The sequence below is a fragment of the Lytechinus variegatus genome, chromosome 1 (assembly GCF_018143015.1).
Source record: "Lytechinus variegatus isolate NC3 chromosome 1, Lvar_3.0, whole genome shotgun sequence".
NCBI classification, from domain to species: domain Eukaryota; kingdom Metazoa; phylum Echinodermata; class Echinoidea; order Temnopleuroida; family Toxopneustidae; genus Lytechinus; species Lytechinus variegatus.
In genome coordinates, this window is record NC_054740.1 from 49736303 (window position 1) to 49761551 (window position 25249).

Below are 25249 nucleotides of genomic sequence, written 5' to 3' on the forward strand. Positions count from 1 at the left end.
ATTGACTTGTATGTAGCTTGTAAATTGACTTATATGTAGCTTAGGAATTTAATTTTTCCAATATGATTTTTTTTTCCTATTATGTGTTAAAACAGCATATATAAGTATCGCTATTATTAAATTCAAATACTGTCAGATGAAAAAAATATATATTTTCTCTTAATGACTCTATTTCAGGGAGCTTTTGGGTTGAGAATATGCTTTGTAATCAATTTTCAGCAGAATACATCAAATACATATAATAATCTAAATCATGTTATGTTTCATGAAAAAACAATAACAAAATGTGACCTATAATGACTGACAGTTGATTCTCATGATTCTCATAGTCTAAGAACGAAAACCGGACCAAAAATCATTCCATAGGTTTCTAGATACCTTCCCCCCTCTTTCCTCATCGTATGAACCAGGATTGTTTTTTTTTTTACTACACTGGGCTTTACTACCATAAGTCTAGGAACATGCAGGTGAATGTATAATTCCAACATATTTGAATACGCCTCTGTGGATTATTTTTGTACAGCCGAACCTCGTTATAAGGAGGTCCTGAGAACCAGAGAAATTACCTCTTTATATTGAAACCTTGTTATATCAGGACTGAGATTTTTTATATGTGAATTATGCTTCAAGTAATAAATAAATGAATAAATTAAATGACCTGATACTTTTACTCATTTAACAGTTTTAGAATGATGGTAATGATAATCACACCGAATATGCCTTCTTGTTGTTCTTATCTCAGCAATGATCTCTTTATACTCTTGTAATCGTCTTATGTATAAGAACGAATGTATTACGTGCATGCCAGTATTTTGTATTAATTTGTCTCTCCTTGATTATGTATATTTGTAATTTGTATGTTTGCATGTAAACAAAATTAATTTCCATTAAGTTGGACAATAAAACATTATTATATATGTTGTAACTTTGAAATGAAATAGAATACAAAAAAATGGGACCAGAAAATTTACCCTGTTATAACGAGAGCTTGTTATGTCAGTGCTCTTTATAACGAGGTTCCACTGTACTCATATATATCAGAATGGAAAAGTCTTTTGGAATAAAGATGTTTGAGAATACTTGTGCTCACCATTAAGATTGACATTGATACTGTCCAAGGACATTCCAGAACACTCGTTCATCTGTCCCTTTTCCATTAGCAGCAGTATTTTTGCGATCTTAGCTACCTGAAGTGTGTTCTCTGACAATCTATAAAATTCTCTATGTACTTGAATGTTGTGGCCCATGAAGGTGGCGAGTACATCCAGTTCATTGTCCTTCAGACATAATATCTGTGACATGGTCGCCACATGTTTCCTCAGCTGAGTGGATGTGATGTTTTCTGGATGTTCTGCTCCAGACAACTGAGCACACTTTCTCACAGCATCACAACCCCTATAAGGTGTGGTACAACCTGGGCGTGCAAACAGGTACATATTGGACTCTAGGACTCCAGCATCTTGCCTAACGTTTTCATCTGCCAAAACATCGAGTGCTTCTTTCATTCCCTTCGTCAGAACCACAGGAACTGTTCTCCCTCTCTTTCCGGGTATTTCAACTCTTGACAGTTTCTTGCAAAGCTCCTTTTCAAGCTTGTTGAGGCCTTGTAGAACGTCTTTGTTGACTTCTCCATTACGCTTTTTGTAGTTTTCTACTGTCATCCTTTCCACCTCTCCACTACGCTTCCTATGAAACAGGACTGTCTGGGCAAGCATAGCTTGGCCCAACTTGGAGAAATCTTCCCTGTTTACAGAACCTGCTGTGATGTGTGCCATTGACTCCTGCACCTGGCCCTGGATAGTCTTGTGCACCTTTTGTATGTTAGATGACAAAGGAATTATTGTTGGTCTGTTCCTCTTTGCTGCGTACAGAGTCTTGAGGGCACCTGTTGAAACCTCAGCCCATTCAATAGAGCATAGTTCACCAAACTGTTCAGCCTTTTCTTTCTGACTTGTGTCCATATTTTTCAGTGCATCAGCCACAAGAATCCTGGAACACTTTTTGAGAGAGTGTCCTACTTTTAGCGCTAGTGAAGGTGTCTTATACTTCCCTGAGCTCTCATCCAAGCCTGCTATATTGTTGACAGCTCTGACCACATCATCAAACATCTGTGGGTCAATGGTCTCAGACAAACAGTTGATGCCTGGTCTTATAGATCTCATTTGAAGGAGTAACCGACCCATTTCCCTCAACTTTTGTCCAACGTAGTTGTAATGGTTTTCTGAATCCTGGAACTTTGACAGAATTTGTGCACCTAGCTTTATGATTAAATCATCATGCCGCACTGCTAAGCTAACATCATCATGAGTCATTCTGTGGAAGACCTCCTCTCGAAGTCTAACAGGCACTTTTGGCATTGGCAGCATCATGGAACATTGAGACTGAAAACTTCCAGATCCCTTTCTTTCACTTCCAACACACTTCTTTCTGTGTTCCCATAGGTCACTTCTAATGAACCATGCAAAACACTGAGTACAAGGCAAGAAGTCTTTCACTGCTGTTTCATATGTTGGTCGTTTGTAAGGAATGATCAGACCCTTTCCTTAACTTGAAGATTATGGGCATGGTTGCCCTTATTGCGCAAAATCTCAAGTAAGTTATGCCTATTCTTTGATTTCTTTGGAAGAGCCATGATTCTTTTTACTTCAATTTCATTGGAATGATGCATTTCAATGTGTCGAGCAAATTTTGGTGTGTCTTTTTCACAAAAGACACAAAAGTGACGTTTGTCCCACTTCCTTCCAGTTGCGTTATTTGCTGTTAGAACCTTCATATCCTGAGGTTTCTCTGCCATGTCCATCTCTTGATTTCCAGCATGGTTTTCTGATTCAGGGTGACTAGTATTGGGCTCATATGGATGATCTGCTCTGGATGTACATGGTATGTCCATCTCTTGATTTCCAGCATAGTTTTCTGATTCTGACCTGTGTATAAAGTTAAGCCCAGGTTGACTAGTATTGGGCTCATATGGATGATCTGCTCTGGATGTACATGGTATGTCCATCTCTTGATTTCCAGCAAAGTTTTCTGATTCTGACCTGTGTATAAACCCAGGTTGACTAGTATTAGGCTCATATGGGTGATCTGCTCTGGATGTACGTGGTAAGCGATATGGAAAGACATCAGAATCACAATCACCACTGCTGACTCCACTTGGATTCACCCATGTTGGGTCAGCGTCATCATCATCAATTTCTTCCTATGGAAACAAGACAAAAAGCAAATACAAATGCAATGATCAAAATGATATATTTTGCCAAGCAAAGCTGGATCTGAAAATAGCTGAGGAATGTCATATATCACCTATTCCTACTAATAATTCCCCCCCCCCCCATAAAGAGTCATCTCTATAAGTCACTTTATGACATGATACCAGACACAACACACATCAACCTTTAAATATTTACTTCTTTCTTTTACAGCCCCCCCTCCCCACCTGCAACTAGAATCTACTGACAGACCACACTTAGCTATTTAACAATTGAAAGAAACCAAACCCTGGGGAAAATCCATTTTAATGAAAAGAAAAAGGGAAGGAAACAATTTTTTACATGTTTAATCAAAATTGGGGTACAAAAAAACCCCAAATGTTATGAAAGTCTGAATAATCTCAATTTACTTTCAATGCCAGATACTTCTGAACAACCCTCAATATGTTTCATACACAGACTTTAACCCTAAAAAGACTGGGCTATTTTGGAGGCTAGAAAAACTGGGGGGATCTCGGCCGTTGGTCGTCCGATCGCAACCAAATTTGGCACACACATCCTTTGTCATGTCCTCTAAAAGAAAACAGTCAAAATACTGATATTCATTGTTTTTTTTTAATATATGCATAATGAATTATGCGAATATGCAAATTTTTATCAAAAAAATGAATTTTTCATACTTTGGTACCTATTGCGGTCCATAAATTCCCGTTTCAAGGTTTTAAGCTGTAAGAAGAGGTTGTTTATCATGGAATTGTGTTATTTCGTGCTTGAATTATTAGATATGATTATGCAAATTAGTAATTACTACATATGCAAATAAGTACTCTGCACGCGTTATGTAGAGAAATACAACATTTGGCATGTTTTATTGCATTACACTCTCTTGCAATGAGCCAAAGCAATCTTGGAAGATAAACAAGTGATGTGTTACATGTACACTAGCTGGTGAAAACAAAGCATAAGAGATATCACATAATTTAATGCAAATTATATTCATAATTATGTGAATATGCCAATTTTTATCCAAAAATTGAATTTTTCATATTTTGGTACTTATTGCGGTCCATAAATTCCTGTTTCAAGGTTTTCAGCTGTAAGAAGAGGTTGTTTATCATGGAATTGTGTTATTTCGTGCTTGAATTATTAGATATGATTATGCAAATTAGTAATTACTACATATGCAAATAAGTACTCTGCACGCGTTATGTAGAGAAATACAACATTTGGCATGTTTTATTGCATTACACTCTCTTGCAATGAGCCAAAGCAATCTTGGAAGATAAACAAGTGATGTGTTACATGTACACTAGCTGGTGAAAACAAAGCATAAGAGATATCACATAATTTAATGCAAATTATATTCATAATTATGTGAATATGCCAATTTTTATCCAAAAATTGAATTTTTCATATTTTGGTACTTATTGCGGTCCATAAATAAGGTTTTCAGCTGTAAGAAGAGGTTGTTTATCATGGAATTGTGTTGTTTCATGCTTGAATTATTAGATATGCTTATGCAAATTAGTAATTACTAAATATAGTTGTTCAAGCGATTCTGGTATTTTGCACTACTTTTCTTATGTTTTTCTTTGATTTTAATTTCTTATATATTTCTTTATTTTGCATTTCTTATGTATTTCTTTATTTTTTTATGCAATGTTTTTCATTATTTTCATATCCTGGAACTGCTACTTGAATTCACAAGTGACATAATATAGAAAGAAACAAATAAGAATGTAGTTAGAAAACAATGTGTATAACATTCATTCAAATACCATACACTTTACACACAAACGAATACAAATTTCAATTTCTTACGTGACATGTGATACGAAAATGTTACGTAACTCCGCAACCGCGGCATGGGGGTATACAAATTTGGTATCAAAAGTTGCGCAAAACTCAAGAGAAAAAAGTCATGAAATGGCGGCGCGAACGCTTCATGCGCAAAACAGTTATCGCGATTTATGTACAGGGGGGGGCCTTTTAGGCCCCCCCAGTCTTTTTAGGGTTAACATTTTTCTGCATCATCTCTAAGGATGAATTTTGACACAGAAATTGTTTACATATTCAAACAAGGACATACATGTATCAATACTAAGCAATTTGAGCATATTTATTGAGGATCCCTATAAAAACCCTTTGCAGGTATTACTTACCACAGATTCTTCCATATATTCCTGATCTTCTTTTTCGCTGTTTCCTCCATTTACTGGGGTTTTCTTGGCCAGAGTGGACTGCAATGGGGAAAAGACATGAAACATTTAATCATTGAAATACAGAACTCTATGAGGACATTACAACAGCAAATTCATCACAGAAATTGTTTATATATATGAATGAGGACATTACATTGCTTCCTATGCTAATTTCTCTTCTTTTCTCTTCTTTTTTTTCTCTCTACTGCATTTTTGGTGCAGTGTGCTGGCAAGGGTGTAGACATGCCCCTCGCCCCTGTGTACAGAACACAGCACTTGTTTGTATAAATGTGTGAGAATATTACACTGCAAATGCAACAACGAACTTGTTTCTATAAATGTATGAGGACATTCCATTGCAAATGTGACACAGAAATTGTTTACATATTCAAACGAGGACATATTATAGCTGAGCTATATGAGTATATTTATTGAGGATCCCAACAGAAAACCTTTGCAGATATTACTTACCACATATTCTTCTGTATCTTCCTGATCATCTTTTTTCACTGTCTCCTCCATTTACTGGCTTTTCCTTGGTATTGTTCCACTTGAAGATCATCCTCCCCAACCCCACTCTACCAACCCCTTGGTAGATATGTATACTGCACCTAGCTGTCAATAAAGGGAGTAAGTTTCACAAATGTAATTCCAAAACTGGATTGGACAGCAAATGTTACTCCATAATGTGATTTTTATAGCTTGATCTCAAATAGCAAACAAAAAACGACCCTGTAAAACTTGGGCCCAATTTTCTTTTCCCTGGACAGGAATGACCTAAACGGGAATACAGGCCCCGCTCCTGAAAACGTACCTGTTTTCTCCATGGTAGATCTGTGACACCATAGTCTAATTAGAGTCCTGCGATGTGGTGGTTGTTACACCCTGGCCCTGTAAAACTCCAGCCCAATTTTCTTTTCCCTGGACAGCACCTACCTGAATGGCAATACAGGCCCTGCTCCCAAACCAGCCTACTAATTTTTGCCCCTGACTTGACTGACCTGATGTGATGCATCATCAACCCTACCCGATTTTAGAAATTCAGCCATATTCATGCAATATACCAAGTTGCAGATGATGATGCAGATACAAAGAAACAAATTATCAAAAGTTCCATGTAAAAATTATGCAAATTTCTTGCAGAACATATAGCTAATTAAACAACAAAATTTTCAAATTTCTAGTGTTTATCTCTTAATTGAAGACAATAGAAAATTTTCAGCACTTGCCATTGCTCCCAGAAAGCATATTTTTAGGCCTGCTGTAACGCTGGAATTACCTATACATGTTTGTTTTAATAACAATCGAACAGTTCATCTGATATAGCCAAGTGAGGACATACATGTGTACATACATGTACATGAATGCAAAATAGCAAAGCAATTAAACAGTTAACCTGTTTGACAATGATGTGTGTGGTACAGAAACGGATGGTAAAAGTGAGGACGTGTTACCCTGGTCATAGCAAGGCGGCCATGTTAAGCGCTCTACCATATCAGGTACCCATTTACACCTGGGTGGAGAGTGGCAAATGTGGATTAATGTCTTGCCAAAGGACGTTGGTACCGAGTTTGGATTCGAACCCTCAACGTCTTGATTGAAAGTTAAGTGATGAACCGCTACACCACGACAATTTTTCCAGCATGCGTTATGCAATAAATATGCAGCAATATTCTGTGCACAAATTTTCTTCTGAATATTACTGTTCAGTACATAAAATACATACGTACATGTACCGGTAGCAAAATACATGTAATGACTAGTAACATAAGAAGATTAAAAACTTAAAATATAATCATAGGCATACGAGGGGGGTTAGGTGGGTGGGGTGCTGCCCCCCCCCCCCCCTCCCTCACAAACTTTTAAACTGGCAATTTGTTGGAAAAAAGACTAATATTCAAGCAGAACCACTTGATTTTTCCGGCAAGCACAGGAGAAAATATTTGGGCAACAGACCTCATCCCCCTATCAAACTGGTCACTGTACACCTATGAATGTTTAATGAATTTCATAGACCTCCCACATTTTTATTTTTAAGTTTAACAGAGTAATTTGACCTGCTTTTTCAGCAGGTACATGCTGTTGTTCATTTCAAATGTATCTAGCATATGATGGCCAGTATGTAGACCTTGGCAAGGATGTGTACATATATATAACTTAACTTTACACAAACCAAACAATTAAACCAAGATATAATTTAAATAGTAAAAGGCCTTAATTGTTAGCATGTGAATTGCTTTTACTATTATTCTTGGGGGGGGGGGGCACGATAATCCACAGTGGACAATTCCCTGGGAACTGGATGACTCTCATCCAGACTATTCCTCACCAAGACAATTCTGCACTAGGGCGACTCCCAGCAGGGTGACTCCCAAGGAAACCACCACCAAAGATTATCTAGCCACTAGGACAATTCCCCACTAGGACAACTACCCACAAAATGAATTGAAAGAATCAGGTGAATGAAAAGGCTCGTCACAAGGCATTACATGTAGCTCAAGGAATATGCACGAATTTGAATATTTAAGAAACTGTATGCAGGACAAATAAAACATTTCATCTCTGGTCCTGTTCCTGTGTTACAAACATTTCCTTTTCCCCACTTTTCTGGGACACACTATATGGTTACACCTTCAGCTTACCTGCTCTTCATGTTCATAACTGCTAACAGTAGGATTAGCACCCTCTCGCGGCTCCCTTTCACGACTCTCGTCTCCGTCTGGCTGCGAGAGTGCATCAGCGACCATACATGTAGGTATCCTACCCTCTCTGGCAGTTGACTCCTGTTGCTTGGTAACCTCCTGTTGCCCGGTTACCCTGGCCTGTGCCTCCTGCAGATCTTTGGTGGTGGTTTCCTTAGTGTTGATGGGCTGGGCTTCGGCGCTTGTACTGGCCTCCGTGCTTCCAGGCCTTATGGACATCACCTATGGATAGGAATTTGTAGGATCAGATATGAATCACACTATTGTTCCACTTGAAGATCATCCTCCCCAACCCCACTCTACCATCCCCTTGGTAGATATGTATACTGCACCTAGCTGTCAATAAAGGGAGTAAGTTTCACAAATGTAATTCCAAAACTGGATTGGATAGCAGATGTTACTTTATGATGTGATTTTTATAGCTTGATCTCAAATAATAAACAAAAAACGACCCTGTAAAACTTGGGCCCAATTTTCTTTTCTCTAGACAGGAATGACCTGAACGGGAATACAGGCCCCGCTCCCGAAAACGTACCTGTTTTCTCCATGGTAGATCTTTGACACCATAGTCGTATCTAATTTCTTTTCCCGCTGCAATATCCATAAGTGCAAATAGGCAAAGGTGGACATTATTGTCAACAAGTACTTTCTTCATTTTGGTACTTGGATTTTTCCATTCATCATTGATCCAACGGGCCATCCCGCAATCCATGTCCGAGGCATCAATCCTGTAAATTAAACGATTGATTGATTGATAGATTTTATTTCCATTTCAATAACACAAAGTTTGAATAAAAATTGAACACAATTAAAGAGTAAAACATATGAAAGATACATTATAACAATTATTCTTGAATTAGGAATATATCTGTACGACTGAAATTCATAGTGAAATAAATGGGGGAGCATGCAAAAAAGCAGAGCTTGTAGAGCGCATGCCCCCAAATTAAGTTACATTACAAGAATCAATAGTCGCTACATTACGTATTGTCAAACAGAATAACTGATCTGATAAATACACTTGGGTTACAGTGTTTGTAAAAAAAACATTAATCCATATTGCCATTCTACTCAATTTAGTGCAGAACCAGTGAAAACACTCCCTTCCCTTCTAACTTGGCACAATATTTTGCTGGGGAACCAAAGACCCCATACAAAATCTCTTTGGTTCCTGCCGAAGCATGATGCCATCCCATCATGCAAATGTAATAAATACTTGTGAACACACATATTTAAAGCATGAAAACTATTCACATGAATTTAAAATAAAAATGATTCACCAAAATATAGATTAGCTTCCATTACAACAACTTAATTATGGGGCCAAGCACTCGCATTATTATTGATGTATAATTATTCAATGCTTCCATGTGATGTGAAACCAAGAGCTTATTCAGCAAGTCGTGGAGGCTGTGTTTTACACATATAAATGTATAAATACACAGCAATTTTCTTGCCTATATGTGACCCGTCATACCGAAATCAGACACAAGTCGCGGATGAAAAAGCCGAGAAAATCGGCGGAGAGTAAAAACCGTCAGAATTTGATGAAAAAATATCTTTTAATTTTCTGATTCGGCCATTATTCATGTATACTCTGTTAAAATTTTGAATGAAAATGATAACGGGAAAGTGTTTTAAAAACAGTTTTTGTGAGAGCCTTTTTTTTGGTCATAATTTTTTTCCCCCGCACACGACGGAAATGTTCGAGGCATAGAACGCCCGCACAGACACACACGGTAGACAATACAAACATTGTAATTGACTTGAAATCGAAATGAAGTCAAACTTTAGAAGCGTTTTTCTCGAGAAAATGCTTTCAACCCCTGCAGAAATTTAAGCGTGCCGCTTGCTAGCAACTAGCATGCGACTAGCAGGGCGCTCGCTTAATAAGCGAGTGCCTGCTAGCGAACAGTCCCTGCTCGCTAAAAGATCGCTTAACTATTACTCTGCACGCATATCACACGCTTATTAAGCTAGCCGCATGCTAGTTACTAGCATGCCGCAAGCTTGCGCAAGCTAGTCGCACGCTTCCCGCAAGCTTGGAAATTTCTGTAGGGGAAGAGCCATCATCTTTTTGGATTTTAAATGTAATTATCTCAGCTAATACTCACTCCCTAGTGTTTGGTTATATATATCAAATTAAAGCGTGGAAAATGGGGAAACTGGATCAACAATAAAATCAAATTCAAGAAAGTCAACTTGTGTCTGATTTCGGTGTGACGAGTCACATATATTGAACACAAATATTTTAATTTACACACCCAAATGTCCAAATCCCGCCTAAGTCCTTTGTGAAGCATATTCATTATTGACATTCACATCACATGGTGGAATGTACATTGGGGTGACAGGCTGATAATTTGCAACAATAAAAGTATGGGCTCCTACTGGACCAAATGTTTTTTTAACAACTTGAAAAGAAATAGGTGCAACTCCTGTCAAATCTATACACGAATCTGCAGAGCGTTTACTGTATTTGGCCCTCTTTTGACGGCACTACAATACACCAACACGAGACATTTGATTCTCAAAATCAATGGGTTAATAGTACATGAAAAATGCCTATTGTAAGAGACTGTTGATCCATTATGCAACTGAATTGATGCGAACCCCCGATCTCAGAACAAAACGCAGTTTACTTCAGAGACACGGGAATAAACAGTGTGTCAAACCAAAATACATACCTGTACGTCTTATGCATATGATCATAGTAAAACGCATATGGCTCGTATGTACTCTGTTCATCACTACATATTTCATCCACACAACTCCTTTCCCCCTGTACTCCAAAAGGAAATCCCCTCTGTTGACAGACACAGTTGTAAACAATCCGTAACCTGCATAGGGGAAGAACCGGTCAATGGTGGCAATTCAGAGTGCACTAGCTCTGCCACATGACTTTGTAATCCACTTGGCCACATCAAGAGGTTGTCTGGGCATTATAGAACCCTTTCTTTGCACTCGGACACACAAAAAAATGTCCTTGGTCATCTCTTTGGGATCTAATCAAATACTTTTATTTCTATACTGAGATTTTCAATATCAAATTTAATGAAAAGCAATTCCTAATCTTGATTGTTTGCAGTCTAAAATTTTCTCTTACCCAAGGCTATTTTAGAACACGAGCTGTAACTGTTTTGTCTACACTAACTGGAAGTTATTGTACATGTATGTCCATTTTCAGACTAGAAATTTGAGGTCTGTGCTAACTCTCACAGCACATTTGAGGCATTGGTTAACATTGTGTTCACTTTAAAAAAATCTGAGCTGCATGGTCCTAAATGTTATGAGGATATTTTATGGGGTGCAAAAATTAAGCTGTGACAATATGCTTCAAAGTTGTCATTTAGTGCTTCAAAAAAGTGAAAACCTGAAATATCACCTCCATAGACAACTGTGCTTGAATTATTAAAGTGAGGAGAATAAATACGATTTTCACAGAAATCTTGATAGTGAATGTGTTACTTGAATTATTTTTGCATTCTTGGTTTGGTTGCTTTTTACATCCATCTGAACATTAGACAGGTCAGACAGCTCAGTTTTTAAATTGTTAAAATCGATCAACCACAATAACTTGTAGCTTTAACAGAGGCTGACCACCGCAGCCCAACTAAGTTCCACTAATGACATTATTTTTGGACAACCCATACACCTTTCAAGGCAGCATTAATTCTTGAAGAACTTTTCCCAGGACAATTATCAAACTCCTTGAACATGTAAGGACATTTTATTTGTGCTCAAGCAACTTTTACAACAGCAAAACCAACAAGCCGCAAGACTTGATGTGATCATGTGCACCAATATAAAGACCACATTGATTGAGTTTACACATGAGACAATCCTGCTTGACTAAAACCAATTAACTATTCATCATATTTAAACAATTGCCCATGCGCACTCTTTCACCACCTTCACTTGCTCCATTCTCTGGCATTTACTATACACTCAATATTGGTAGCAATTAAGGTGTTAAGGATTTGGGGTGCAAATTCACCCTCTAGCTTGTAAAAAATTGAAATATGGAGAGTGTAACTAATTTTACAAGGTCATTCACAAATTAGGAGTTCACATTACCCCTAAAGGCTATCCAAAATTCGCCTCAGACTTACCAATATCATCATTGATGTAGCGCTTCTCAAAGCCAAGGTCTCTATCTGTCCCACTTCGGCAACAGTCTACTGCCATGTTCTCTGGTGTTTTCCGCCTTCTCTGGAATTGGTCAATCAGACAGTATAGCTAGCATTCTTATTTTAAATTGGCAAATGGAGATGTGCCATGAGGTGGAACATTTTTAAAACTTTTCCACTTCCAATATTTAATATGTTTAATTTGTCAAAAAAATGCCATGAACACTACATGAAGCATAAATCAGACAAGGATTAAAGGTAAAAGATAGTCTGGGTTAATCTGAAAACCTGTCAATTTTTATTTTTTTAGAAACTCTATTCTTTGATCATGAGATGCTGAATCTCTTTTTTTTAATAATTCAGATAGTGAATTATCTTTATATCGGGGTCCTATCAATAGAATTGGGGCAAATTCGCAATGCAGCTCCCTCTGCGTCCAAATTTATATAGGGTTAAACAATATGCACTGAGCTTGGTGGTTGTATACAATGAGCGCCAAATTCGGTGCATATTGTGTAATAGTATACAAATTCAGATGCAGAAATGAAATTTTCCAGGGCCCTGGACCCCAGTCATTAGGACTTCCTGCTTTGTGCTCGTGATGTGCGCTTTCGCAGAAAATTTTCAACACTTGCCATCACTCCCAGAAAGATTTTTTTTAGGCCTGCTATAAGGCTGGAATTGGCTATACATGTATGTTCTAATAACAATCAAACAGTTCACATGATAGCCAAGTGAGGACATGTATACATACATGTACATGTATGCAAAATAGCAAAGCAATTAAACAGTTCACCTGTTTGACAGTGATGTGGGTTATACAGACACGGATGGTAAAAGTGAGGACGTGTGAATGATACAGCACAAACAGTTTAACACTACAGCTTGACCATGTGTGCAACACAGCGTAATAATTAAACAGTTCATCTGTTTGACCATATAAGTGAGGACATGTGTGGTACAAGTGAGAACGGGGTCCGACCACTTGACCGAAGGTCCGCGAGACCGAGGGCCCGCGAGACCGAAGGCCCGCGAGACCGAAGGCCCGCGAGACCGAGGGTCCGCGAAACCGAGGGCCCGCGAGACCGAGGGCCCGCGAGACCGAAGGCCCGCGAGACCGACTTTTTTTTCCTTCATCAGGTGACGAGTGGTTTAAAGGGCCTCGTTGAAGCGGCGTATGCCTGTTTTCGGAGGGGGGGGGTAGAGCCAAAACATTTCCCGGTAGTGGGCTGTAGTGAGCACGCGAATCGTGCGAAACACTTATACTGAAAGGGCTCTCTTATAGGGGGGTGTTTCCGATACTTACAGTAGAAACTTTCGTTGCCTAATCGGACACTACTTAATCATTACCTCTACTCATTTAAAGGTTAAGTCCACCTCAGAACAATGTTGATTTGAATCAATAGAGAAAAATCAGACAAGCACAATGCTGAAGATTTCATCAAAATCGGATGTAAAATAAGAAAGTTATGACATTTCAAAGTTTCGATTATTTTTAACAAAATAGTTATATGAACGAGCCAGTTACATCCAAATGAGAGAGTTGATGATGTCACTCACTCACTATTTCTTTTGTTTTTTATTGTTTGAATTATACAATATTTCAATTTTTACGAATTTGACGATTAGGACCTCCTTGCCTGAAGCGCAAAATGTTAAAATAATGGAATTCCACGTGTTCAGGGAGGAATGAAACTTCATTTCACATGACAATGACGAGAAAATAGAAATATTTCATATTTCAAACAATAAAAAATAAAAGAAATAGTGAGTGAATGATGTCATCGACTCTCATTTGGATGTAGCTGGCTCGTTCATATAACTGTTTTTGTGAAATGAAGTGAAATTTTGAAATGTCATAACTTTCTTATTTTACATCCGATTTTGATGAAATTTTCAGTGTTATACTTGTTGAATTTTTCTCTTTTTATTCAAATCAAGTTTTTGTTGGGGTGAACTTGTCCTTTAACGTTTATTTTTATGGTAATTCTGCTTCATGATCTTGTGCATTTAATGTTTAACAAGAAAACTGGAAATATTATGGAAATACATACACCTGGAACATTGAACATTCATGCTTATTTCCCTAGAATACGGTGAATACATAATGAAAAAAGTTCGTCATGCAGCCATAGGCGGCGGAAGCGGGGTGGACGGGGGGACGTGTCCCCCCCTAAATTTTTGTTTGATAACCTTTTTTTTTTTGCTTGTCAAATTTTTTCCCTGCGTCCCCCCCAAATTCACGTGGACCCCCCTGAAACGTGTGTTGTCCCCCCCCTAAAATTTAGGTTGATAACCTTTTTTTTTTTTTTTTTTTGCTTGTCAAATTTTGTTTACATGTGTCCATACGAAAATTTCAGGTGGACACCCCCTAATTTTTTTGGCTTCCGCCGCCAATGCATGCAGCTGGCAGAAAAGGGGGCAGAAAGCGAAGGGAAGCATGCGCGAGCTCCAATTTCAATTTTTCTGTCTGGCAGAAGGGCGTTAGCTTGAGCGCTCTCTATGTGAATTGTACAGTGTGAGCGGGAGTTAACGCCCTTCTGGCAGACTCACGACGAAATTAACATTCATGATATGTACAATCCCACTTGACCAATGGCATGCACCTGAGAACGGGCACATCTTTCATTTTATCTTTCATTTTATCTTCTGACAAACTGGCTCAAGAATTAGACGCATGTGTCAAAGCCGGGATTGCTCATGGCCATATCACAAAATCAAAGTAAATGTGGCATCTATATATCTTGGCGTTGTTGAAGGAAGCAATGTCAGGGACGAGCAACAACAAATGTTTTCCAAGTTGAGGATGGGGCTCGTCCACATAGGATGAGGGTAAGTATTCTGTATAAAGTTCCATTAAAAGATAACATGCCACATGGCCTCAGTCCCCCACCTTTCTGGGTAATCCCACAGATGATGACAGATCGACGTGATATACAAGAACTAAAAGATGCGGATCGATTGCGTCATTACATAGCCAGAGGGGTCGGGGTATCCCCCCCCCCAAGAAAAAAAAACACACATTAATTCTTCAACCGGGCTGGAGACAAAAAAATACAACACAAAACAAAAGCAAACAAAGTGAGAGCAAGCGGGGAAGGGATTGTCGATGTTTCGAAAGGGTGGGTGAGCAGAGCGGGGATGGCCGCACCCTATCGAGAGAAGCCCCCTCCCACCCCTTCTCCAGTTATCGCGACAGGATGGCTTGAGAGCGGGGAGAACATTCCATGCTAAGACTCCCCAAAAGCATGAAAAGTAACACTACACATGGCACTTTTTCTATATATTGGAGTTTTTGAATAGTTTGCCCCAGAGTATTCAAGAACACGGTTTTCATTTCGTAAAAGATATGAAAACTCTCTTGATTAATGAAGTTTGATGATTGACATGAGTTTGGGGGAAAAAAATAAAAAGAAAGTTGTTTTAGTAGAGTAGATACATTGCACTTTGATCCTTTTGGGGAAACCATTCTCGACTAGCACTTTTGCTAACTTTTGGTTCTCCCTTAAACAGCATTTCTTTTGGTGCAAAATCACCCAAACCATTAATAATTTATGTTCATGCATACGATCAATTTTTATGGTGATTTGCTTCTTGTCAGGTGAAACTGCATCAAGACTCTTGTATTATATGCTGATATCATGGGGTATCACATTGTGTTCTTATATAGACTATGCTTATGTTATGAACTGCATTCATATAATTATACAAACACATTCTTGTAAATATGTATTATACATAATATATTCATTCATGTAAATATGTTAATGTTAATAAACTCAACTCAAGATAAATTAATAAACACCTATTCATGGGAACTAGGGAGGGGACTTGTCTCGAAAGGGTGTGTTGAGTACACCGGCGTAAATCCACTTTGAGGAGTGGGGGATGATCGAGTTTTATCCTCCCCCCCCCATAGGCGGATCCAGGGGGGCGAGGGGCCCGGCTCCCCCTCCTATTGGCGGAGCAAAAAAGAAAAAAAAAGAAAAGAGTAGGAAGACGAGTGAATAAAATAAGAGGAGAGGAAGACTTGAAAAAAAAAATTCGCTCGCGCTTCGCGCTCGCATTGCCTGTCAGGCGATTCACATATCTTGTTCAACATGGAGCTTAAATATCAAGTTTGGAAGTCAATATACAAAACATATTTCTCCTTGGAAATCGAACTTTCATTAATTTGTGTGATTTACAAATTGATGACTAAAAAGTGCTCTGCTGTAAAAATGTCAGTTTTATTGTCTAAATATTCACATTTTTTGCTCGCGCTGCGCGCTCGCGAAATTGATTTATCAGGTACCTATTATTTTCATGTATTCCCTAAAGTTTTCAAAATATCCTTTTTCAGGTCTGATTGTCAAAACATATCAGCTAGCGCTGCCATGCTTGCATTTTGATTTGCGAGGTATTTCTGTCTCAACAAACTACTTAAAATCCCCTTTTCATGGCAGTTTATAAGAAAATTTCGGCTCCCGATTTGCGCTCGCATTAATGGTTAAAAATATATCAACTGATTACCGAAGCTTCGCGCTCACCTTTATTTCATACTAAAAGTTGTATTTAGAATGCCTAGATTCTATGGCCCGTATTCTGAAGTCGGGTTTAATTTAAACTCAGGTTTAAAGTTGTGGTTTAAGTATGGGTAGCCAATTGTTACATAAATCACTAACAGTATATAATAGTTCGGCTCATTTGGCCTCAAATCATTCATAATTATCTAGGAATTATTAATAGATGATTGTCTTCACCATCGATGAATCAGGAAAGAGCACAGTAAATATAAAAAAACATACATCTTAATAAAATTTTTGACACTTTCGGCTTCCCATAATTTTAGCACAGAGTTAGACCATGGTCTAAGTTAAACCTGAGTTCAGAATACGGGCCTATGTCTAAATCTGAAACACGCGCGCGCATGTTCATTCAGTTATCAAGTTTCAGATCACAATATCAAAAACTTTCTGCTCGCCCTTGGTGCTCGAATTATTAATATAAGAATATCCCCTCTTACTCATCCTTTTCATTATTTACAAAACATGAATAGTGTTCCGTTCTAGGTCTAAAACTAGAATTTTTCCGCTCACGCTTCGCGCTCGCATCAATTGTTTAGTTATGTAGGTATCCTTTCATGAATCCAAAAAATAATTTTCCATTCTTTATGTAGAAATGTCAAAATTTTTTCTGCTCGTAATTCGCGCTCGCCTTATTTGATTGTTGAAATATGTAACAACTTTATGGCTAACTACAAGCAGTCTTTAAAAGGTAGGCCTACATTTCCGATCATTTCAAAACGTGTATAAACAATTTCTGCTCGCGCTTCGCGTTCGTAGTAATTATTGCAGGCACATTTTTTTTTCAGAATGTTCAAATTTTAGGAAAAAATACATACAATTAAAAAAGAAATTTGCTCGCGCTTCGCGCTCATATTATTGAATAAGGATTATGATATTATATATTTACGTTGATTTAAAGAATAAAGATAAGAAGTGACTCATAGGACTACCCCCTTCAAAGAAACAAACAAAAAATCATCTTTGAGCGGCCGATCGGGGAAAATATGGATGAAAAAAATTCAGGGACCCCTAATGGCGAAGGCTGGATCCGCCCCTGCCCCCTCTATACACACATTTGAATATCTATTTAGCGAGTGGTCGAAGCGAACGAGCCATAAAGAACCAATTTTCTCGCTTTTAATCACATTTCATAATATAAATTTTAAAATATTACGAGGGGGCGAAGCGAGCGACCCAAAATAACCACTGTTTTGGTTTTCAATCGCATTTTCAAATAGAAATTTTGAAGTACGTTTTTTTTACTAATTACTTAAAATATATTTTATTCCCTAAAAAGTGTGTGTGTGGGGGTATTTGTACACGCCAACCGCCCACTCCAAAAAGTGAGTGTGTGGGGGCGGGGTTATATCCCCCATCCCCCGGGATTTACGCCAAGGGTTGAGTATTCTGATGTACTGGCCAGCCTTTTTTTTATATAGAAGATTTTTTTTAAGTAGAATTTTTTTTTGCTTCTTTGAATGTTGTTCCCCGGTGTGGCCTTATACAGCATTCGCCAGGGTTAAACATTATTTTGAAAGAAATTCAAATATAACATGGGGTGGCACTTGGAGGTGAGCGTAGAAGCAAAGGAGAAAAAAGATTATGTAGACAATGGAGAAACTCATAATATTAATATTGAGGCATAAGCGCCCCCTTCCCATTCGTAGTGTAAATGCATCAGATAATAAAAAGAGTCTTCTGACGGTTTAAATGCCACATTTTTCTGAAGCTCGTTCGCTTTGCTCCCCTCATTAATATATTTCGCTTCAGCATCTCATAATATTTTTATAGCCTTTTAAAGGGCCTAGTTCAGGGTTTTAAAAAATATAATTGTTGCAGTTGTCGATGCTTTGCTCGCATATCATGTAAGCTTCATCTGCCCCTTGTTAATAGTGCACTCCAGCCCCTCCCCCAATTTGGCCTAATACAGCATTTACAAAGAAAGAAATCGATACATTTTAATTGCCACATACTATTAAAATCAGCCCTTGACTATAGAGATTTCGATAATTCTACTCACAACTTTAAATTGAGAGAAAAGAAAACTGTTTATAAATATCTTAGTTTAAGTTTACCGTGCACTTTCAGTGGTCAATTGCCAAATTTCCTGGGTGAGATGTGTTACGCATTAAAATGTTAAAAATTATTATGAAAAGCATTTTTACAAACTATTCCCAGTCTAATGATACTCCGGCAGAAGCTGAAATGTTATCTATATAAAAAATGATGTTAAAAAGGGAATCTGTTAAAGAATAGTTGAGTGAATGAATGAATAAATAAATGAACAATTTATTACACCCTCGTAGCCAAAAAAAAAAAAAAACGCCAACCCCCCAAAAAAGGGGGAAACGTGAGCGAGAAAATACAAATGTATAGGAGAACGTAAGACGAGCGAGAGCAGACAAGGAACAGTTCAACATGTTCAAGGGACCGTCGCAGCTTCTCCCTCCTTGCACCCCCCCCCCCGGGAACGCGTTTTGCGCGCTCAGTAAGTGTTTCACACACGCTTCGCGTGCTGACTACAGCCCCCTTAACTAAATCCTAGCTTTGCCACTAATTTTAGACTTAGTTAACGGGAAGTTTTTTGATGTGCCTCTCCCCATTTCAGGCAGAAAACGTAATAAGAGCGGATGCAGACTAGTGAACGATTCAAAGAAACGTCGGGGGTTCCGCAATTCGAAATTTGTCCCCCCCCCCCTCCGTTAACAGGCAGAGGATGGATTAAGATGAGCGAGAGCAGCTAAGGAACAATTTAAAGAAACGTCGGACCTTCCTCTTATCTCGCGGGGGGGGGTAGGTACACTCCCCTCCCTGCACCCCCCCCCCGGAACGCGCTTCCCGTGCTCACTTCTGCCACCTAAACTGAAATCCTAGCAATTAATTCTAGACGGAATTACTCGGAAATATTTGGCTCTCCCCCCCCCCGCCCCCTCTGATAACAAGTACCTGTTACGCACGTCAACGAGGCGCCTTAAACCACTCGACCACGGCAACCGATGAAGGGAAAAAAAGTCGGTCTCGCGGACCTTCGGCCTCGCGGGCCTTCGGTCTCGCGGACCCTCGGTCTCGCGGACCCTCGGTCTAGCGGACCCTCGGTCTCGCGGACCCTCGGTCTAGCGGACCTTCACCGTGAGAACATACATGTGGGTTTTACTAAATATATTTAGAGTCTACTTACATTCGACATTTTAGCACGCATTCAGACTAACTTGCATCTATAAAAGGAAAAGACAAAATTATGAGAAATTAAGAATCATATATTTCAAGAAACAAAGAACAGCCCAGCAAACACAAAACGTTTTCAGAACGTTTTAAAAAACGTTTTATTCAGGTCCCGTAGGTCCTCGTCTGAAATGAACGTTTAGAAAACGTTCATATAACGTCCAAGTTGGACTTTCAATTTGTGAAAAAGTAATGGTTTCAAAAAGAACGTTTTTAAACGTTCTTTGGACGTTACAAAATGCAACGTTTTAATCAAAACGTTCACAAAACGTTTTATTTGGAACCTTATAACAAGACATATTTTATTGAACGTTTTATGAACGTTCTTAAAACGTCCAAATAGGACTTTATGCAAATGAGTGGTAATTTGCATATAATACGTTAGACATATGGAAATAAACGTTTTTAATGATTTTTTTTCTATTTAGCAGTAATAAATTCCTGCTTTTGTGTTTCGTTTTTTTGTAATATTGTTCTGAAACACACATAAAGATTAAAAAACACTAATTCAGTATTGGAATGTACTAACATAACAAATAAAGTAATAACTAACCATTACAAACGATACCTTCAATAAACCATGTGTGCACACAGCGTAATAATTAAACAGTTCATCTGTTTGACCATATAAGTGAGGACATGTGTGGTACAGAAACAGATAGTAAAAGTGAGGACGTGTGTGTGATACAGCACAAACAGTTTAATTGTTTGACCATGTGTGCAACACAGCATAAGAATTAAACAGTACACCTGTTTGACCATAGGGAGGACGTGTGTGGTACAAGTGAGAACATACATGTGGGTTTTACTAAATATATTTAGAGTCTACTTACATTCGACATTTTAGCACGCATTCAGACTAACTTGCATCTATAAAAGGAAAAGACAAAATTATGAGAAATTAAGAATCATATATTTCAAGAAACAAAGAACAGCCCAGCAAACACAAAACGTTTTCAGAAAGTTTTATTCAGGTCCCGTAGGTCCTCGTCTGAAATGAACGTTTAGAAAATGTTCATATAACGTCCAAGTTGGACTTTCAATTTGTGAAAAATTAATGGTTTCAATAAAAACGTTCTTTGGACGTTACAAAATGGAACGTTTTAATCAAAACATTCACAAAACGTTTTATTTGGAACCTCATAACGAGACATTTTATTGAACGTTTTATGAACGTTTTTAAGACGTTCAAATAGGACTTCATGCAAATGAGTGGTAATTTGCATATAATACGTTAGACATGTGGAAATAAACGTTTTTAATGATTTTTTTTCTATTTAGCAGTAATGAATTCTTGCTTTTGTGTTTCGTTTTTTTGTAATATTGTTCTGAAACACACATAAAGATTAAAAAACACTAATTCAGTATTGGAATGTACTAACATAACAAATAAAGTAATAACTAACCATTACAAACGATACCTTCAATAAACCATGTGTGCAACACAGCGTAATAATTAAACAGTTCATCTGTTTGACCATATAAGTGAGGACATGTGTGGTACAGAAACAGATAGTAAAAGTGAGGACGTGTGTGTGATACAGCACAAACAGTTTAATTGTTTGACCATGTGTGCAACACAGCATAAGAATTAAACAGTTCTCCTGTTTGACCATAGGGAGGACGTGTGTGGTACAAGTGAGAACATACATGTGGGTTTTACTAAATATATTTAGAGTCTACTTACATTCGACATTTTAGCACGCATTCAGACTAACTTGCATCTATAAAAGGGAAAGACAAAATTATGAGAAATTAAGAATCATATATTTCAAGAAACAAAGAACAGCCCAGCAAACACAAAACGTTTTCAGAAAGTTTTATTCAGGTCCCGTAGGTCCTCGTCTGAAATGAACGTTTAGAAAATGTTCATATAACGTCCAAGTTGGACTTTCAATTTGTGAAAAATTAATGGTTTCAATAAAAACGTTCTTTGGACGTTACAAAATGGAACGTTTTAATCAAAACATTCACAAAACGTTTTATTTGGAACCTCATAACGAGACATTTTATTGAACGTTTTATGAACGTTTTTAAGACGTTCAAATAGGACTTCATGCAAATGAGTGGTAATTTGCATATAATACGTTAGACATGTGGAAATAAACGTTTTTAATGATTTTTTTCTATTTAGCAGTAATGAATTCCTGCTTTTGTGTTTCGTTTTTTTGTAATATTGTTCTGAAACACACATAAAGATTAAAACACACTAATTCAGTATTGGAATGTACTAACATAACAAATAAAGTAATAACTAACCATTACAAACGATACCTTCAATAAACCATGTGTGCAACACAGCGTAATAATTAAACAGTTCATCTGTTTGACCATATAAGTGAGGACATGTGTGGTACAGAAACAGATAGTAAAAGTGAGGACGTGTGTGTGATACAGCACAAACAGTTTAATTGTTTGACCATGTGTGCAACACAGCATAAGAATTAAACAGTTCTCCTGTTTGACCATAGGGAGGACGTGTGTGGTACAAGTGAGAACATACATGTGGGTTTTACTAAATATATTTAGAGTCTACTTACATTCGACATTTTAGCACGCATTCAGACTAACTTGCATCTATAAAAGGAAAAGACAAAATTATGAGAAATTAAGAATCATATATTTCAAGAAACAAAGAACAGCTCCCAGCAAACACAAAACGTTTTCAGAACGTTTTAAAAACGTTTTATTCAGGTCCCGTAGGTCCTCGTCTGAAATGAACGTTTAGAAAACGTTCATATAACGTCCAAGTTGGACTTTCAATTTGTGAAAAAGTAATGGTTTCAAAAAGAACGTTTTTAAACGTTCTTTGGACGTTAAAAAATGGAACGTTTTAATCAAAACGTTCACAAAACGTTTTATTTGGAACCTTATAACGAGACATATTTTATTGAACGTTTTATGAACGTTCTTAAAACGTCCAAATAGGACTTTATGCAAATGAGTGGTAATTTGCATATAATATGTTAGACATATGGAAAAAAACGTTTTTAATGATTTTTTTTCTATTTAGCAGTAATGAATTCCTGCTTTTGTGTTTCGTTTTTTTGTAATATTGTTCTGAAACACACATAAAGATTAAAAATCACTAATTCAGTATTGGAATGTACTAACATAACAAATAAAGTAATAACTAACCATTACAAACGATACCTTCAATAAACTATAAATTTACTGGAGCATTATATAGTGTTAAATCCAAATGAATCCCACTCAAGTCTGCCCTTTAAGCATGATTTTGATTGGAGACTCTTTAGTACCATTCCACAATTGGCAAAGAGCTTGAGGTGCAAATCATAACATTTTTATATCTATTACATTGTTTACATAAGTTTTTAATAGGTTCTCCAAACGTTCCTATAGACATTCTTAAAACATTTTCTGAACGTTCCAAAGGTTTTCTGGACGTCCGCAGAACGTTTTCGGAACGTTTTAAAGGTTTTCTGGACGTCCGCAGAACATCCATGGAACGTTCCAAAGGTTTTTTAAAGGTTTTCTGGGCGTCCGTAGAACGTCCAAAGAACGTTGTGAAAGGTTTTTGGACTTTTATAAGATTCCAAAGGTTTTCTACAGGTCCTTAAAAATTTTCGAAAGGTTCTTTAACGTTTAGAAAACGTTTTCTAAACGTCTATTTGGAACGTTTTATTAATGTCCAAAACCTTCCACAAAAGGACGTTTTCTAAACGTTTTGACAAAACGTCCATAGAACGAACTTGGAACGTTCTTAAAACGTTCAGAAAACGTCCAATTGTTAGCTGAGAGGGAAGCCCATGGCCATAGACCGATGAAACTGGCATCAAACCCGCCCCCACCCCCCCCCCTCCCCCGAGCGTAGGCCGTAGCAGATAGGGACAGATTCATCGGTCTAAAGTTAGGAAGCTCAAGGCCATAAAAAATATGATTTTTAATCATTTATTTGGTGCTGTGTCCATACTTCGTGCAAGCCCAAACTTTGTTGCATTGAGATAATGTGCTACGAAATCTAACTAACGCACTGCAATGTTACTGGGACCGAAGAAAATATTGTTCTGTGATTGAGGAACATTCGTCCAACGAACAAAAAAACAACATTAATACTGGAGAAATCATGACATAATTAAGTGTAGTTTTAGGACAATGAAATATAAATTTTTGCAAATTTTAAACAAATCTAGATGGAATACTTCTCCAAATAAAAGTAAATTTTAGAAATCTTACGAACGTTTGAGCTCTGGAGCTCGATCGCCTGGGAGTGGGAGTTTTTTTGTTTTCGTATGGTAGCGGATAGCGAACAGGAAAATGTACAGAGTGAAAGGGAAGCAAAATTTATTGACGACAACTTCGGCGGCCGCAAAGCCAAACCAGGGAGTTGGGAAGTTCTCCCTGGCCAAACTCAGCGGTTATATCACAAACAAATGCACGCAAAATGCATGTTATTCAAGCTTTCATTTTCAATCAAGGAAGAAATTAATGGCCTCGAATTTTCATCAAAATTTGTAATTTAATGATGATAAATCTTCTGTTTCAAACTTTGGATCGATTTTCATGACATTTTCACTTCAAAATCAGCATTTGGAAAAAATATCAAATTAGATTCTAGGCCTATTCAGAGAATGTCGCCAGAGGCAGAGGGCGACAAATTGATGGACGAAGTTTGGGAATGACAAGACCGGGTCGGAGCCCGCGGTAAGCTTTCAGATTTAGGGCTCAAATATCACTTTTGTATCTTATTACAAAATTGAAAGTATAAGTTAGTTAGAATCTACAATAAATTCTCATTCGCTACTCCCCAGATAATTCTGCAATGATCTTGAAAACATATTAGACAGTGCCCTCTGAAATGTGCAAATGTCCAAAATCGACAATATTTTTCATCAAATTCAAATACCAGTGGTGCTTAATAAATAATGCGTTGTGCACCAGAAAAAAAATAATCATAATTTGTCATTTTCTTAAAGAAAAACAGGATTTAGTACAAACTGACAAAATAAGGTCACATTTAGTCATGATCATTATAGACTAGTCTATTCTACCCATTTCAGGCCCAATTCTGAAGAGAAAACACATTTTTCTGGGTATTCCTGATTCAAGAAAAAAACCTTTTAGATCTACCCGTGGTGCAATTTTCAGATATTTAATAACGGATGGTGCTCTGTCTGCCAAATCTCAGAACGAGTGGTGGTAGCCTACCACCACCCGTGTTCCACAGTTCAGAGGGCCCAGAATGGCCAGATATTATATTAGAAATGGACGAAGTTT

General features: G+C 37.6%; 1 pseudogene; it reads right to left on the reverse strand.

Annotated features, from left to right (window-relative positions):
• Positions 1-885: 885 nt before the first annotated feature.
• Positions 886-3671, reverse strand: LOC121415667 (annotated as a pseudogene).
• Between the last annotated feature and the right edge of the window lie 21578 nt (positions 3672-25249).